This window comes from Vicia villosa, linkage group LG4 (genome assembly GCF_029867415.1).
Source record: "Vicia villosa cultivar HV-30 ecotype Madison, WI linkage group LG4, Vvil1.0, whole genome shotgun sequence".
Classification (NCBI taxonomy): Eukaryota; Viridiplantae; Streptophyta; class Magnoliopsida; order Fabales; family Fabaceae; genus Vicia; species Vicia villosa.
This window is the reverse complement of record NC_081183.1, coordinates 76,850,706-76,867,011: the sequence shown is the minus strand read 5'-3', so window position 1 is coordinate 76,867,011 and position 16,306 is coordinate 76,850,706.

Sequence of the window (16,306 nt, the reverse complement as noted above, 5' to 3'; positions counted from 1 at the left end):
CTAAACAGTGGAGATATAAGGATGATAATCCCTCGTTAACCCTTTTGAGCCTAAGTTGTAGGAGTTTTCTTTCTTGAATAATTCAAAACCTGTGATCATAACCTGGGGCATGGTAGTTCTCAGTTAATTTGGCTGTGCATTCTATTTTAAGAGAACCATTCAGTACACCTTTCAACAAAGGTTTCAATCACAAACGTTCAACCGCACGCATCAAAGAAGTGTTGGAAATGTCAATCAAAAGACAATGACGGTTCATCAATCAAACAAGGCAGTCATTATCTTTCAAAAAGGAAAGAACGAAAAACATATACAAAGAAAAGCCTGCTAAGTCAAAAATAAAAAAGATGACTTAGGCAAAAATCAAGGCATCCCGCTGACTGTAAGCTCACAATAGACAGTTCAGGCAAAAGTTAGGGATATCAAAAAGATGAAAAAAGAGAAGTCAATAAATTCTTGAACAACACAAAGTTGTGACTACCAAAAGGAAGAAATGACTGCCATATCAGAAGTTCTCATTACTTGCGAACCATCAACATTATCGAAGGCGCAAATCCATAGATCTCTTGGAACTTGAATGCATAAGTCGAATTAACTGAGCTTAGGATCGAAGAACATCACGAAGAGGGGTGGGTACAAATAAACTCTGAGCCTTTATCCTTTGTTTCTTAAACCGTGAACCAAGCCACGTTACAACCTTTGAAAGTCCTAATTGAAACATGGTTAGTTCGAAAGCATACTGTTACCAAAAAGGTATCCTGACTCCTTAAGGTTTACCATAAATGCCAAGTTGATGTCACGTTTTTACAAACGGTATGTTGTTATAAATATCATGTTCTTACAAATGTCATGTTTTTACATCTCATGCTTTAATGTTTTTCAAAAACTCAAGACAAACGTATGCACTGCATCTCATGAATTCATTATTAAACAAATTTTGCTACATAATTTCAAATGTTAGCAACAGAGAGAATTTGCACAGGATACAACTAATGACTGAAAGTTATCCCGACAGACAATATTACTCCAAGAAGCAATGTCTCCTACGTATACAAGGGGGCACGACACGTTTTCCCAATCAATCTGGGGCAATCAAGTCAAGATTCCAAGAATATCTCATGGATGCTCGAACAATCAGGGGCATGCATCCAAGTATATCTAAAGCTACTCCCCAATCAACGTGAGACGTTGTCATGAACCTATGATTACTGGGGGCATATCGCCCATAGTGAACATCTCATAAGGTCCTCGCGAGGCGAATCTTTCCAAAGCTCGTACTAGCAGGGGAAAATTTATGCAAGTCCAGTTTGGCATCTTGATCAATCTTCAATGGTGTGTCCTAATCAATATAAATCCATGAATGGTAGTTACCATAATACTGGGGGCAACTTTCAAGACATCCACATCTCCCCACAGAGCCAGGTTCATAAGATCATATCCCCATAAAGTAATCATTAAGAAGATATCTTCAAAAGTTCTCGTCCCGACACAAATATGGATCCCCAACAGAGTTTACATCTTCAACACTGTTGTTTCTGTGGGGATGAGGGAAATATTCCCCCGTGGCGGAGATTGGGGATGGGGATAGGGAGTAAATTTGGGGGCAGAGAGCGGAGAAGCATCCTCCGAACAATCTTTGCTTCATTGACATCCCTATCCATCAATATATAAAGTTATAAAGGAGTAGCCACGAGATAAATATTTACATAGTTATAAAGTATTTAATTATGTAGGTTTTATAGACTTTTTTAACAATTGAAACACATGTGTGAGATATTGATTAAATATTATTGTTGCTTTCTTTTATATATTTTTTATTATGAAATTATTTGCTCATATGATTGTGAGAATAAAATGTATTACCATAATAATTAAATTGAATCCTGAAATCTTTTTTTTAAGTTCAATTAAACCATTGAAATCTTTTAATCATTAGAGAATATTTGAAAAAAATAAAAAATTAATTGATTCAGTACCCGTAATATTTGAAACGGTGTATTTGTTGTATTTATAATGGTCTAATTGTTAAGAATTGCAATAGTGTACCCGTAATATAATTTTTTTATAGAAAATACAAAATTATTACAGCTTCATTTTATAATCTTCATTCTACAATAAAAATATAAATAAAAAAATCAATACATATAAAAGTTAAAAATATATACATATAAAAAAAACTTATCTAATATTTTTATACTTTATAATTACAATATATTTGAGAGTTACAAAATATTAAATAATAAAATATTATTAAAAATATATACGTAAAAATTCATACATATAAAAAAAATTTATCTAATAATTTTATACTTTATAATTGGAATATATCTAAGTTACAAAATATTAAATAATAAAATATTATTATTATCATTAGAGGAGTAATTTGGAAGAATTTGAGTAAATGTAAAAAATAATTTTTTGTCCATAAAAAATTAACTATAATTCTTATTATTATTATATTTAATTGGCAAAATTTAAATAATAAAATATTATTAGAAATATAAACATAAAAATGCATACATATAAAAGTTATATATATATATATATATATATATATATATATATATATATATATATATATATATATATATATATATATATATATATATATATATATATATATATATATATATATATATATATATATATATATATAAGTAATTTTATCTAATATTTTTATACTTTATAATTAGAATATATTTGAGAGTAACAAAATATTAATTATAAAATATTATTAAAATTATAAACATAAAAATACATACATATAAAAAAAATTATTTAATATTTTTATACTTTTTAATTGGAATATATTTGAGAGTTACAAAATACTACTATTATCATTAGATGAGTAATTTGGAAGAATTTGAGTTAATATAAAAATTAATTTGTTGTCCATTAAAAATTAAATATAATTCTTATTATTATTATATTTAATTTGTAGAATTTAAATAATAAAATATTATTAAAAATATAAACATAAAAATACATACATATAAAGGTTAAAAAAATATATATATAAAAGTATTTTTATCTAACATTTTTATATTTTATAATTAGAATATATTTGAGAGTTACAAAATATTAAATAATAAAATATGATTAAAAATATAACATAATGATACATACATATAAAATTTTTTATTTAATATTTTTATACTTTATAATTGAAATATATTTGAGAGTTACAAAATATTAAATAATAAAATATTATTATTATCATTAGATGAGTAATTTGGAAGAATTTGAGTTAGTGTAAAAATTAATTTGTTACATACATATAAATTTTTTTATCTAATATTTTTATACTTTATAATTGGAATATGTTTGAGAGTTACAAACTATTATTATTTATCATTAGATGCATAATTTGAGAGAATTTGAGTTAGTGTAAAAATTAATTTGTTGTCCATTAAAACTAAAATACAATTCTTATTATTATTATATTTAATTGGTAGAATTTAAAAAATAAAATATTATTAAAAATATAAATATAAAAATACATACATATAAGAGTTTTAATATATATATATATATATATATATATATATATATATATATATATATATATATATATATATATAAACATTAAAATACATACATATAAAAGTATTTTTATCTTATATTAAATAATAAAATATTATTAAAAATATAAACATAATGATACATACATATAAAAGTTTTTATCTAATATTTTTATACTTTATAATTAGAATATGTTTGAGAGTTACAAAATACTATTATTATCATTAGATGAGTAATTTGAGAGAATTTGAGTTAGTGTAAAAATTAATTTGTTGTCCATTAAAACTTAATTATAATTCTTATTATTATTATATTTAATTGGTAGAATTTAAAAAATAAAATATTATTAAAAATATAAATATAATATATATATATATATATATATATATATATATATATATATATATATATATATATAAGTTTTTTTATCTAATATTTGTATACTTTATAATTAGAATATATTTGAGAGTTATAAAATATTAAATAATAAAATACTATTAAAATATATAAACATTTAAATACATATATATAAAAGTTTTTTATCTAATATTTTTATACTTTATAATGGAAATATATTTGAGAGTTACAAAATATTAAATAATAACATATTGTTATTATCATTACATGAGTAATTTGGAAGAATTTGAGTTAATGTAAAAATTAATCTTTTGTCCATTAAAATTTTTTATTTTTATTATTATTGTAATTATATTTAATTGGTAGAATTTTGTGAGGATGACACATAAGCATGAGGTTATGTGAAGATGACACATAAACAAATGCTATGTGAAGATGACACATAAGCAAATGCTAGGGTTGTCATCATGACAACCTTACATCTATATTAAGTAGATGAACATTTTTAATGTAAGTATCATTTTTAGAAGCATTAGAGTAGTTTATAAAATAATAAGGGTATATTTGAATGAGTTTTAACTTTTAATTTTTAAAGATGTTTTATTTTGTAAATCAATTTTAAAAAATTATTTTAAAGAAAATAAATAAATAAACAAGTTTGATAATATTATTGTTTTGGATTAGTCTGAAATTCTGGTGCAGCAGACCCAGATGTCTTATGGGATGTTGAGACATCCGGTCTGTCATGAAAAACACAAGCAAGATTTACACAATTTCACGCAGTACTGAAAAGTAAAGAACACAAGCAATTGTTGACGCAGTTCAGTGACAAATACACCTACTCTGAAGGCTACCCAGGCAGGAAGAAGATTCCACTATCAGTAGTATTATTTTATGTAAACGACCTCCGGTTTACAGATAAACAACCTCCGGTTTACCTAGTCACTACTCAATTTAACCTGTATCTTAGAGCACCATTCAAGACAAGAGAACCTTCGCCCACTCCCTACTGATACCTAAGTCTTACAACCCTGTAACAGTTATTTAAACAACAACCGAAAGACACACTTCCATGACAAAACCTAGTCAAGACTTTTGACTAAGAACAATAACTTAGAGTTGCTTCAAAGCTTCCTCCAAAAACAATACACCTCTTGCCTATAGGCTTCAAGGTGGATGTAACACCCTTCTAAACCCCGCGCCAATTTAAATAAATAATCAGAGTAAAAACATATACACAAGGGTGTCACAATTATTTAAAAAAAATAAATCAACTAAGGTCAAAGTCATGCTTCATTAGGAAACGATTTACCAAAACATAATCATGTTTATCACATCGGAATAAGAAACATCATCAAATACAACCAATGAAAATATAATCCAACACCCAATAATATAGAGTAATCTCATGAAACTCTAAAACTATCGTCCCCCAGTGTTACAAGATCAGAGCATGACCGACACGACCCAACATAAACGGCTAAACTCTACGAGTCATCCTCACCGAGCACTAATGTCGCTACTCCTCAATCTGAAAATGACAACATGTAAGGGTGAGTCTCATTCTCAGTTAGTAATTATTATGCAATTCATAAGCAACAAGCATCATAATATATCATTCACCCAATCATACATATTCAGATTCACATCTATTATTCCTCAATTCGTACAATAATATATTACACCACATAACACAGAAATTCATCCAATCATGATATAACAGAATGCATATGACACAACTGACACTATACATGTGGTACCAATAAACCGTGGAATTAATCCACCTGACCGATCTACGCCTCATTGAGATACGGCCCACCGACACAAATTCCGCACAATGGGAATTATGTCCACCATCGATCCAACCTCACCGGGATCCATCACTGAATGCAAATGAATGAATGAACACACATAACATACTTAAAAACATCACAGATCACGATGAATAACTCATCTCAACACCACATCACCGAATAAGTATGTACATGTTTTCAACATTATTCAAATAGTCATGCATTCATCACAATCATAATAATAATCATAGCCAATTCATCACCACATCAATACATTGTCACACCTTTTTCACATGCACACAATGCTTAATTCTCAACAAGTAATTAAATCGAGTTTTAAAGAAATAAAGTCGTCCACTGTCCATATCCATCGTTCATCATATAAAACATTTAATTACTTGCACAACGCCCAAAACGGCACTAAGAAAGGATACACGAATCAAAATATATGCTATTTTAAAGTTCAGAAAAATTCCCGCACATTATGGTTCGCTTAGCGGACTGCTAGCGACGTGAGGCAGAAGCGAACTTCCTTCAGACCTCCGCTTAGCGGACCACTAGAGACCTTCAATAGAAGCTAACTAGGTCGGTTCCTCCGCTTAGCGGACCCCCCTCCACTTAGCGGACCTGCGATTTTACCAATTCTCAGGTCTGCGACAGACCCTGTGATTCCACCTATTTTCAGTCCAAAATTGAGTCTAAATCTCATATACAGACATACAATCATCATACATCACGAAACATCATTTGAACTCAATATTGAACAATAGATCATGCAATTTGCATCAATTCAATCCAAATTATAACACCCTAACCTAACAATCTCAATATCTAATTGAACCAAACCATACATCAATCTACCTATCACCTAAGATCACATAAGAGATACTAAAAGGAAGAGTCCCCCCTTACCTCGATGGATGTTCTTGACTTGATCCTTGAGCTTTGGGATTTTTCCTCCTTCCTTTGCTCTTCTCACTTCTACGATAAAACCTTTTTCTCCCAAACCTTCTCTTGCTTCTTTCTTTTCTATTTTCCTCAATAATAAAACAATAATATAATTAGGACTAAGTGTAGAGCTTTTTACTCCATACATCCACTAATTACACCTCACACCCCAAAAGTCCAATATCCTCTTTTTATTTATTTACTCCATTATTTTCAAAAATATTCATAAACTAAATTTTAATTAAATAATAAACCAAAATTCAATTTATCTAATAATTTAAAAATACGTGTGTTACAATGGACACTATTTCTCTTGCTTCACAGCTTCGAGAATAACATGGTGATCTTCCCACAGCCTTGGAGAATCACCTAGACAAACCATAGACTTATACATCTTGAGTCGTATTAAACTAGGTTACGAGCCCTTCCTTTTATATCCGATTCCCAACTGAATTTGAGTCTTCAATCACAACTAATTTGTTGTTACACATAAGCAGTTACTTCTGCTACAAATAAGGTCTTCAATATCTTAGCTTCCAAGAATATCTCCTTATTTAGAAACTAAATAAAGCTGTATATTCTTCAAATATTCTGATTGATTCTTCTGACCTTTTGAACATATATCGTCTTATCTGATTGCATAATATCCAAAGAGTATTCTGCATCTGTTAAATTGGAACTGGATCTCGTTAATCCAGTTCAGCAGGCACGACGTCGAAAGCTATTCCATAGGACATGTTATACAAGAACATGTTCCAACATCCCATAGGACATCTTATAGTTGTACCTGTTTTGTACCTATGTTTTATTAGCACTTTTTACATCCTATTCTATATTACATTATTGCTGCTATTATTTATTTTATAAAAATTAAGTCAATCCTAAAAACAAAGAACTTACATGGCCTAATTGTTTCAATAGGCTATTTTATAAAAATTAAGCCAATCCTAAAAACAAAGAACTTGCATGGCCTAATTGTTTCAATAGGCCCAATCCACTCATTGGTATGAAACGACCCAATAAACATTGGCTCGACCTATAGAACCGGCATAAGGAAGGCTCCTCTTTCTACCGGGCACGTCTGATCTCTAGGTCCCCCACGATCAAAGATTATCCAAGCACGTTGGGTAGTCGTCCCCGACAACGGTTAATCCCTTAAGCTGAGCTAGTCAAGACATAGTCAACTATTTCCTATATTTTGGGCTCTGGAATTACGCTCAGGCTCATAAATATAGCATGACCCAATATTCACCAAGGAGAACACTATAAATAGCCATCTACCTCTAGAGGGCAAGGTAATCCAAACATTGTCCAAAATTCTATACTTTTTGTTGTACCTTTATTCTCTTTCTTACTTTGGCATTGGAGTGCCTTGTAGGTACAACCATTTTTTCTCATTCGTCACCGAAGATCAAACCTAATATTGCTGGCCATCTGTTCTGCTCGTCCCGAACAATTATTATTAAAAGTGGATCATTTTTATCTATTTTTTTTTCCTTTTTATTTTTAAAACTAAAAACCAAATACTAAAAATCAAAATCTCTAAAATCTATTTTAATTTTAAAAACAATTTGTAAAATTAAACTACTAAATAAATTTTATTATTTATAAATTTTAAAAACTAGGAAATATTTTTAAAAAACTAAATCAAACAGGCATTTAATTCTGAGCTTATAAAAAAAAGTCATTCTGAAATAAAAATGGGATGCTATAGCACATCATGCGTACGCAGGATTGAAGGAGTTTGAAACATCTTCCAAATTATACAATATCAAAAATTATCATACTATTTATAGAATTTAATTGATATACAATAACGGTGTAAAATAGTTTTACACCGTCTGTTAATTTTAACTGTCAGATTTTTATAAGTGTTTGATTTTTATTCTAAACACATTCAAAATATTAGATATGAATATAACTATGATGCTGTATAAAAAATTTTACACTATAATACATATCAATTAATCTTCTATTTATATCAAATACAGAAAAACATTCTATTTATTAGAAAATTTTCACTTTGTAAATATATTAAATAATAAATGTAACTGTTAGGAACAGGCCCATTAGGAAAACAAAAACACCCATTTTTCTTAAAGACTTTTACTACTAATTGGGACATTAGTACCTAGTATTATTAGTAGTTTTCTTATATCCATTATGATGTTGTTATTTGGCCCATGGCCCAATCCTTAGTTCCTAAACCCTAGCTATATATTGTATGTTTTATCTTGTTGAGAGGTTAATGAAAATCTAAAAAGTTATTTCTTGTGTGTTTTTATCTTTTTATGCAATTTAGATCTTGTTAGCTTAGTGTAACCTAACATTGGTGCTTTCATTTCTTGCCTCTCATTCCTCCCATGGCTCCTCCTAAACCACACAATCCTTCTTCTAAAGAAATTATAGAAGAAGCTATTCAAATATCCACCATACACCTCAATAATGCAATGCAAGAGACTCAAGAACAAATGGATGAGAGATTTGCTCAAATCTCTTCAGATTTATCCAACCTCCATACAAGGTTAGACAAATGACAAATCTGTTGAAGATTCTATATATGAATCTGTCATGGTTGTCCTCACCAAAATCTCCCTTCAAAGGGAAATACAGCCTGCTACAGCTGCCAGCGCAACTACTGTTCACGCTATAGGAACAGTTTCTGGGGTAGCTACTGTTCACGCTTCAGGAACCGCAACAAGATCTGTTACTGTTCACGGATCAGCAAGCCCATCAGGTATATTACATAATACTTCTTCTATTCCTAAGGTTACAGCCTCTCTTCCACACATTTCCTCTCCCACAGCCACACCCATTAGACACTTTGCCACTTTTTCTACCACACACTCTCAACCAACACCCATGAGACACATTAACACTCACATTCCCCCACCCTTTCAAACTTACCCTCCACTACCAACCATTTTATCCATTTCCCAACCCTTCACCATCCCTTTTTCCCAACAGCACACCTTTTCTCCTCATATTCCCTTTTCCCAAAACCCACCCATCCCTTCATATTCGAATTTATCACATATTCCACCATTACCAACTATCCGAACACCAAAACTCGAACTCCCTATGTTTGATGGGTCTGCACCCCTTGATTGGTTGTTTCAAGCGGATCAATTTTTCAATTTCTACAATATGCCACCTGAAAATCGTTTATCATTAATTTCATTTTATATGAAAGGAGATGCCTTGTCTTGGTTTAAATGGATGCATCAAAGTCATTTACTAACTGATTGGTTTTCATTTATCAAAGCATTGGAATTATATTTTGGTCCTTCTAGTTTTGATAATCATCAAGCTGAGTTATTTAAATTGAAACAAGAAGGTTCAGTAGTTGACTATCAAACTAAATTTGAGAAGTTGGGAACCCAAGTTGTGGGGCTGCCACCAGATGCAATTTTGAATTGTTTCATTTCTGGATTAACGAGTGATATTCGCAATGAGATGGCCATACATAAACCCACCAGTATCTCACAAGCTATTGGTTTAGCTAAATTAATTGAATCCAAGTTAAAAGAATCAAGACCAAAACTTACTAAACCTTTCACAAACCCTTATCCTAAACCTACTGCCGCCTCATCCAGCTCCACTTCCAAACCACCCACCACACCCACAAATCAAAGTCAAAACCCTTTCAAGGCCCAAACAGCACCACCGCCCTCAAAATTCCCTATAAAAAGGCTTTCCCAAACACAACTTCAAGAGCGTCGCACCCAAGGTTTATGCTTTAATTGTGACGAAAAATTTGTAAGTGTTCAACTAGCAAATTTTTAATTCTAATGGCTGAAGAGGAACCACTTGAGGAAGCTATTGTGGAACCCGAAATGGAACAAGATTTGATTGATACTTACTTCCAACTTTCCCCTCAAGCCTTAACAAGACAGTTTTCTCCTCAAACACTTAAATTCAAAGGAATGATTGGTGGCATATCAGTTATGGTTCTAGTAGACACAGGCAGCACACATAATATTATGCAGCCTGTAACACCCGTATAATTTTAATATTAATTTAATTGGAATATTGAATTAATAATTAGAATTATTAAGGATTTTGTGAAAATAATAGAAAAATAATGGTTTATGGCATTGGGGCCATGTGAGGAAATAGTAAAATAAGGGGGGTGTGATATAGTAATCCTTTTACTAATTTTATTATTATTTTCATAAAACAATTGGATTTGGGAAACAAAGAAAGAACGTGAAAGAACAGAGGTTTTGGGAACGAAGAACGTGAAGGAGAACTGAAAAGGGAGAGACCAAGGATCAAGAAATCTTGTCTAAGGTAAGGGGGACTCTCCACTTAATCTCTATTATCGTGTTGTGAATGATAATGTTGATTAGGAATATTGTTTAGATCAATAGGTTCTGTACTCTGATTTTACAATTTTGTGTTCATCATTTGGATTGGAATTTGGACATGTTAATCCCTAATAACTGAGTAGATTTAGGGTATGATGAATAAAATCGATTATAGAATCATATACTGTTGATGTTAGGTGAATTCTTGTGCTGTTAGAATGTGAATTTTCTGGTTTTGAGACCCAAATCGCAGGTTGTACAGATGAACTCGCGAGGAAGACGAATGGGTAAGTTGCAGGTTTGGTAAACTGCTGCCCATTTGCGTATGATACGCGTATGGTACGCGTAGGGAGGGGATGATACGCGTATGATACGCTCCCCAAATGTGCATCATAATGCACTTCCTGCTCGTACGCGTATGGTACGCGTATGGCATGTGGCTGGTACGCGTATGCCTGGCTGGTACGCGTATGTGTACGTTTTGTGTGGAAAACAGGTTCTGCTCATACGCGTATGGTGTGTGTTTTGTGGAATTCTGGCCCTGTTGGTACGCGTATGGCCAGCGTGACTTGCAGATTTTGCTGTTTTGTGATTTTGAAAGTTCGATGATGAGTAACCTTTAAAATGCTGATCTGTTTGGGATGATGTTTGATTTATGATGATTAGAATGAGATGAATCGTATGATTAATTGATATATGATTTTATTGAATGATGCAATTATATATATATATATATATTGAACATACTTGTTGATGATGATGATGATGATGAATGAGTATAGATGATGCTACTCATAGTACGATGATGATGATAGTATGTTGTATATATTTTTTGCATGCATTCATAATCATTGATGAGGGTTGTATCCTAAGGATGAGAGGATTCAGTGAAGGGCAAGATTCCCATTGTGTGGAATCTGTGCTGGCAGGGCCGTATCTGGATGATGATAGATCGGTCGGTGGGTTTTCCCATTGATGATGTTGGTACCACATGCATAGTGTCAGTTTCATACATATGCATGATTCGTTTTATAACATGATTAATATATGTTATGTGATGACTTGATGTCTGTGGATGTGTGATGATGATGTGTCTGAATATGAAACGATTGGGTGAATGATATAACTATGATTATGTTATTATTTATGATGCAATAACATTGGTTAACTGTGATGAGACTCACCCTTACTTGTTGTCATTTTCAAATTGAGGATAGCAGCGTGACTTGGTGAGGATTAGCTCATAAGTCAGTTTAGTTGTCGTGTCAGTGTCATGCTCTGGTAGATGTAACACTGGGAACGCGATGTTTTGAGTTTTGATTATAACTCTATTTGTTTATGTTATTTGAAGTCTGATACATTAATGATGAATGTTGACTCGACGATTTAATTCCCCTGTGTAAACATGATTTTATTTAATGAGTTATAATTTCAGATGTTTTCAGTGGATGCATGACATGTGCCGAACGTGTGTTTTCTTTATTTATGAATTGTGACGCCTCTTCACATGTTACTCTGATTAATATTTATTTTATTGCCGCGGGTTATTAGAGGGGTGTTACACAGCCTAGAACTGCTCAACATCTAAACCTCACTTCTAACACCCATTAATCAATTCTCAGTCATGGTGGGCAACGACTCTCACTTACAATGCGAAGGCATTTGCAATAATATTCCTCTCACTTTACAAAATCAACTTTTTCATTTACCCTTCTAACTTTTACCAATCGAAGGGGGTGATGTAGTTCTTGGAATGTATTGGTTGAGAACCTTGGGCCCTTTGCAAGCAGATTTTTCCATCCCTTCAATTTCATTCACTCACACCAACAAAACCATCACATTGCAAGGTGACCCCACAGCTCACCCCACCCACACTACCTTTCACCAACTTAAGCATCTTATCCACACCAATTCAGTTGCTTCTTTCCACCTTATGATTTTCCAAAATAGTGACCCATAACGCAAAAATAAAATCCTTACTCACCAAATACCAAAACATTTTTCAAGCCAAAAAAGGCCTTCCCCCAACCAGACCTCATGACCATCATATTCCCCTTCTTCCAAATACACCCCCATCAACGTCAAACCCTACCGCTACCCACACTCACAGAAAATAGCAATGACATCAATTATCCAAGATATGTTAAGAGAAGGTATCATTATCCCAAGCCACAACCCTTTTTCCTCACCCGTTTTACTAGTAAAAAAAAGATGGTACATGGAGATTTTGTGTCGAATATCATGCATTAAATGCAGTGACCATCAAAGACCGGTTCTCAATCCCAACCATTGATGAACTTTTGGATGAGTTAGGCAATGCTAAATATTTTACCAAGTTAGACTTACGCTCAGGCTATCATCAGATCCGCGTTGCATCAGAAGACACACATAAGACTGCTTTTCGGACTTTCGACGGGCATTATGAGTTTCTCGTAATGCCTTTTGGGTTAACTAACACCACCTCTACTTTCCAATCAACTATGAATGATTTACTAAGACCTTACTTAAGCAAGTTTGTTTTAGTATTTTTTGATGACATACTAATTTACAGCTCTAATTTCAATGATCATCTAGTTCATTTGCAAGTTATTTTTGACCTACTAGAGTCTAATTCTTTTATGGTGAAGTTACCTAAGTGTGTTTTTGCAGTGGAACAGGTTCATTACCTAGGGCATGTTATTTCAGTTGGAGGTGTTTCTCCAGATTCAGAGAAGGTGCAAGCCATGTTGGATTGGCCTACTCCATGTTCACACAGGCTCTCCGCGGGTTCTTAGGCCTCACCGATTTCTATCGTCGTTTTGTAAAAAAACTACGCCACTCTCGCCGCGCCTCTCACCGATTTATTACGTTCCACTAAATTTGAATGGAGTACAGCTGCGGCCGAAGCCTTTACAGAATTAAAAAAGAAAATGAATGACATGTCGGTGCTGGCTTTGCCAGACTTTACAAAACAATTTGTTATTGAAACTGATGCGTCTGGCGTGGCTGTCGATGTTGTGTTGTCTCAAGATGGTCATCCTGTTGCCTTCTTCAGCAAGAAGATGTGTCCCTGAATGCAAGCGCCATCAGTTTACGTGAGGGAGATGTTCGTTGTGACAGAAGCAATAAAAAAGTGGCGTCAATACATCATAGGGAAAAAGTTTCGCATTTACACGGATTAGAAGAGCTTACGAACCTTGTTACTTCAACGCATTTAAACACCAGAACAACAAAAGTGGGCAGCAAAGTTACAAGGCTTCAACTTTGAGATATTTTACAAACCTGGAAAATCCAATTTGGTTGCAGACGCGTTGAGCAGAAAATTTCACTCAGATGCTTGCTTATTATTGACTCTATCCTCACCAATCCCGAATCTCTTGAACACACTGCGACTATTCTACAAAACAGATACAGTGGGACAAAACTCAGTAGAGGAAACAACAGCAGATCAAACAGAACAGAACCTTTACAAGTTTACAAAAGGATTGCTTTATTATAAAAGAACGGCTTTACATACCTGACATTCATGGCCTTCGACTGTAAGTCTTGTAGGAGTTTCATAATACACCAACAGGAGGACATTCTGGTGTCAAGGCAACTTTGGCTCGTGTATCCACCTCCTTCTCTTGGCCAGACATATCCATAGCAGTGAAACATCTCGTAAAACATTGCAGCACATGTCAGCATAAAAAATATGACACTCAGAAGAAAAGAGGTTTGTTACAACCACTTCCAATACCACATCAAGTTTGGGAGGATATCACAATGGATTTTATAACTCACTTACCTAACTCTTTCGGCCACACAGTCATATGGGTTATTTGTGACCGTCTCGCAAAGTTCGTTCACTTCCTTGCTCTCCCAACAAATTTCACAGCCAAAGATCTCACAATCCGATTCTCAGTGGAAATAACACGCCTTCATGGAGCTCCTAAGTCCATCATCTCAGACAGGGATCCTTTATTTCTCAGCAACTTTTGGCGAGAGTTCTTCAAGGTGCAGGGCACTACATTGAAATACAGTACCGCTTATCATCCAGAAACTGACGGTCAAACATAAGTGGTTAACAAATCAATAGCGACTTACCTTCGATGTTTTGCAAGCGATCAACCGCGAATGCGGTACAAGTTCCTCCATCTCGCCGAGTATTGGTTCAACACGTCTGAACACACAGCCATTCAGATGACGCCATTTAAAGCCCTTTATGGACGAGATCCACCCAACATCCATGCTTATGTGTCTGAAGTTGTTGACGATCCATCATTACACGCTTCACTGCAAAACCGAGACACGATTCTAGAACAGTTAAAAGCCAATCTTAGAAAAAGTCGCATACAAATGGAGAAGCAAGCAAATCGAAAGCGAAGGGAATTTACCTTTCAGGTCGGTGATCTTGTGTTGTTAAAGCTACAGCCCTACAAACAACAAACTTTTAATTGTAGAAGCTCTCAAAAATTAGCCAATAGATACTTTGGTCCATACAAGATTATAAAAAAAATTGATGAAGTCGCTTACCTTATAGATCTGCCTTCGTCTTCTCGGCTGCATCCGGTTGTGCACGTTTCCCTTCTCCGTCCTTACTTCACCACTAGCAAGACCATGGAAGCTCGTCCTCTACCTCATGACGCCAACTTGCCCTTCGAAGTCACTACAGAGGATCAAGAGCTTTCATCGCAGAAGCTCTCGTCTGAACTCTTGGAACAAAGAAAGAAAAAGAGCTTTTTGAACCAAGGTGAGAGTGAACACAGAAGTTTAGAAAAAAGAAGTCTAAAGTGCAAGTGTGTTCTAAGTCCCAGGAGTTAACTAAAGTACCCTCAAGTGGTAGTACTTCTTTTGAAGTACCCCAACGTTCGGATTCTTTGCTTGTGCCGCTTCCCAACGTGCCTCCAGCTGTAGCCGCGTCAGCAAACAATCGCTGCCCGCCACGTCACCCTAGCCCATGTGCTATTGCAGAACTTTTGCCAAAAGTTGTATCCTCCCAACACAATACAGCTTCACGTGATATTGATTCTCCACTCCTTCACGCAAAAGACCTCGGGGAAATGCATCCAACTGTACCTCACATTGCCCCACTTGCTCCCATTGACCACACATCCCCAAAGCCCACGTGTCACACTTCTAAACCCTTATCCTCTGCACTTGCATCACCACCATCCATTCAAAAAGCACAATGCAAGAAATTTCCTCACACTTTTAGGGTTGCCGCGGTCAAACCCTCTCATGCCACCTCATCTCCTTCAATGCCCCGTCCTTCAAATACCAACAGTCCTCCACCCGGCCCAATACCATTTCCATGTGGCCCAAATTATGTGCACACTAAAGACATCTCAACAATGAACCTTGAGGACAAGGTTCTTTTGGACCCAATGAGTATTGTTGGGAACAGGCCCATTATGAAAA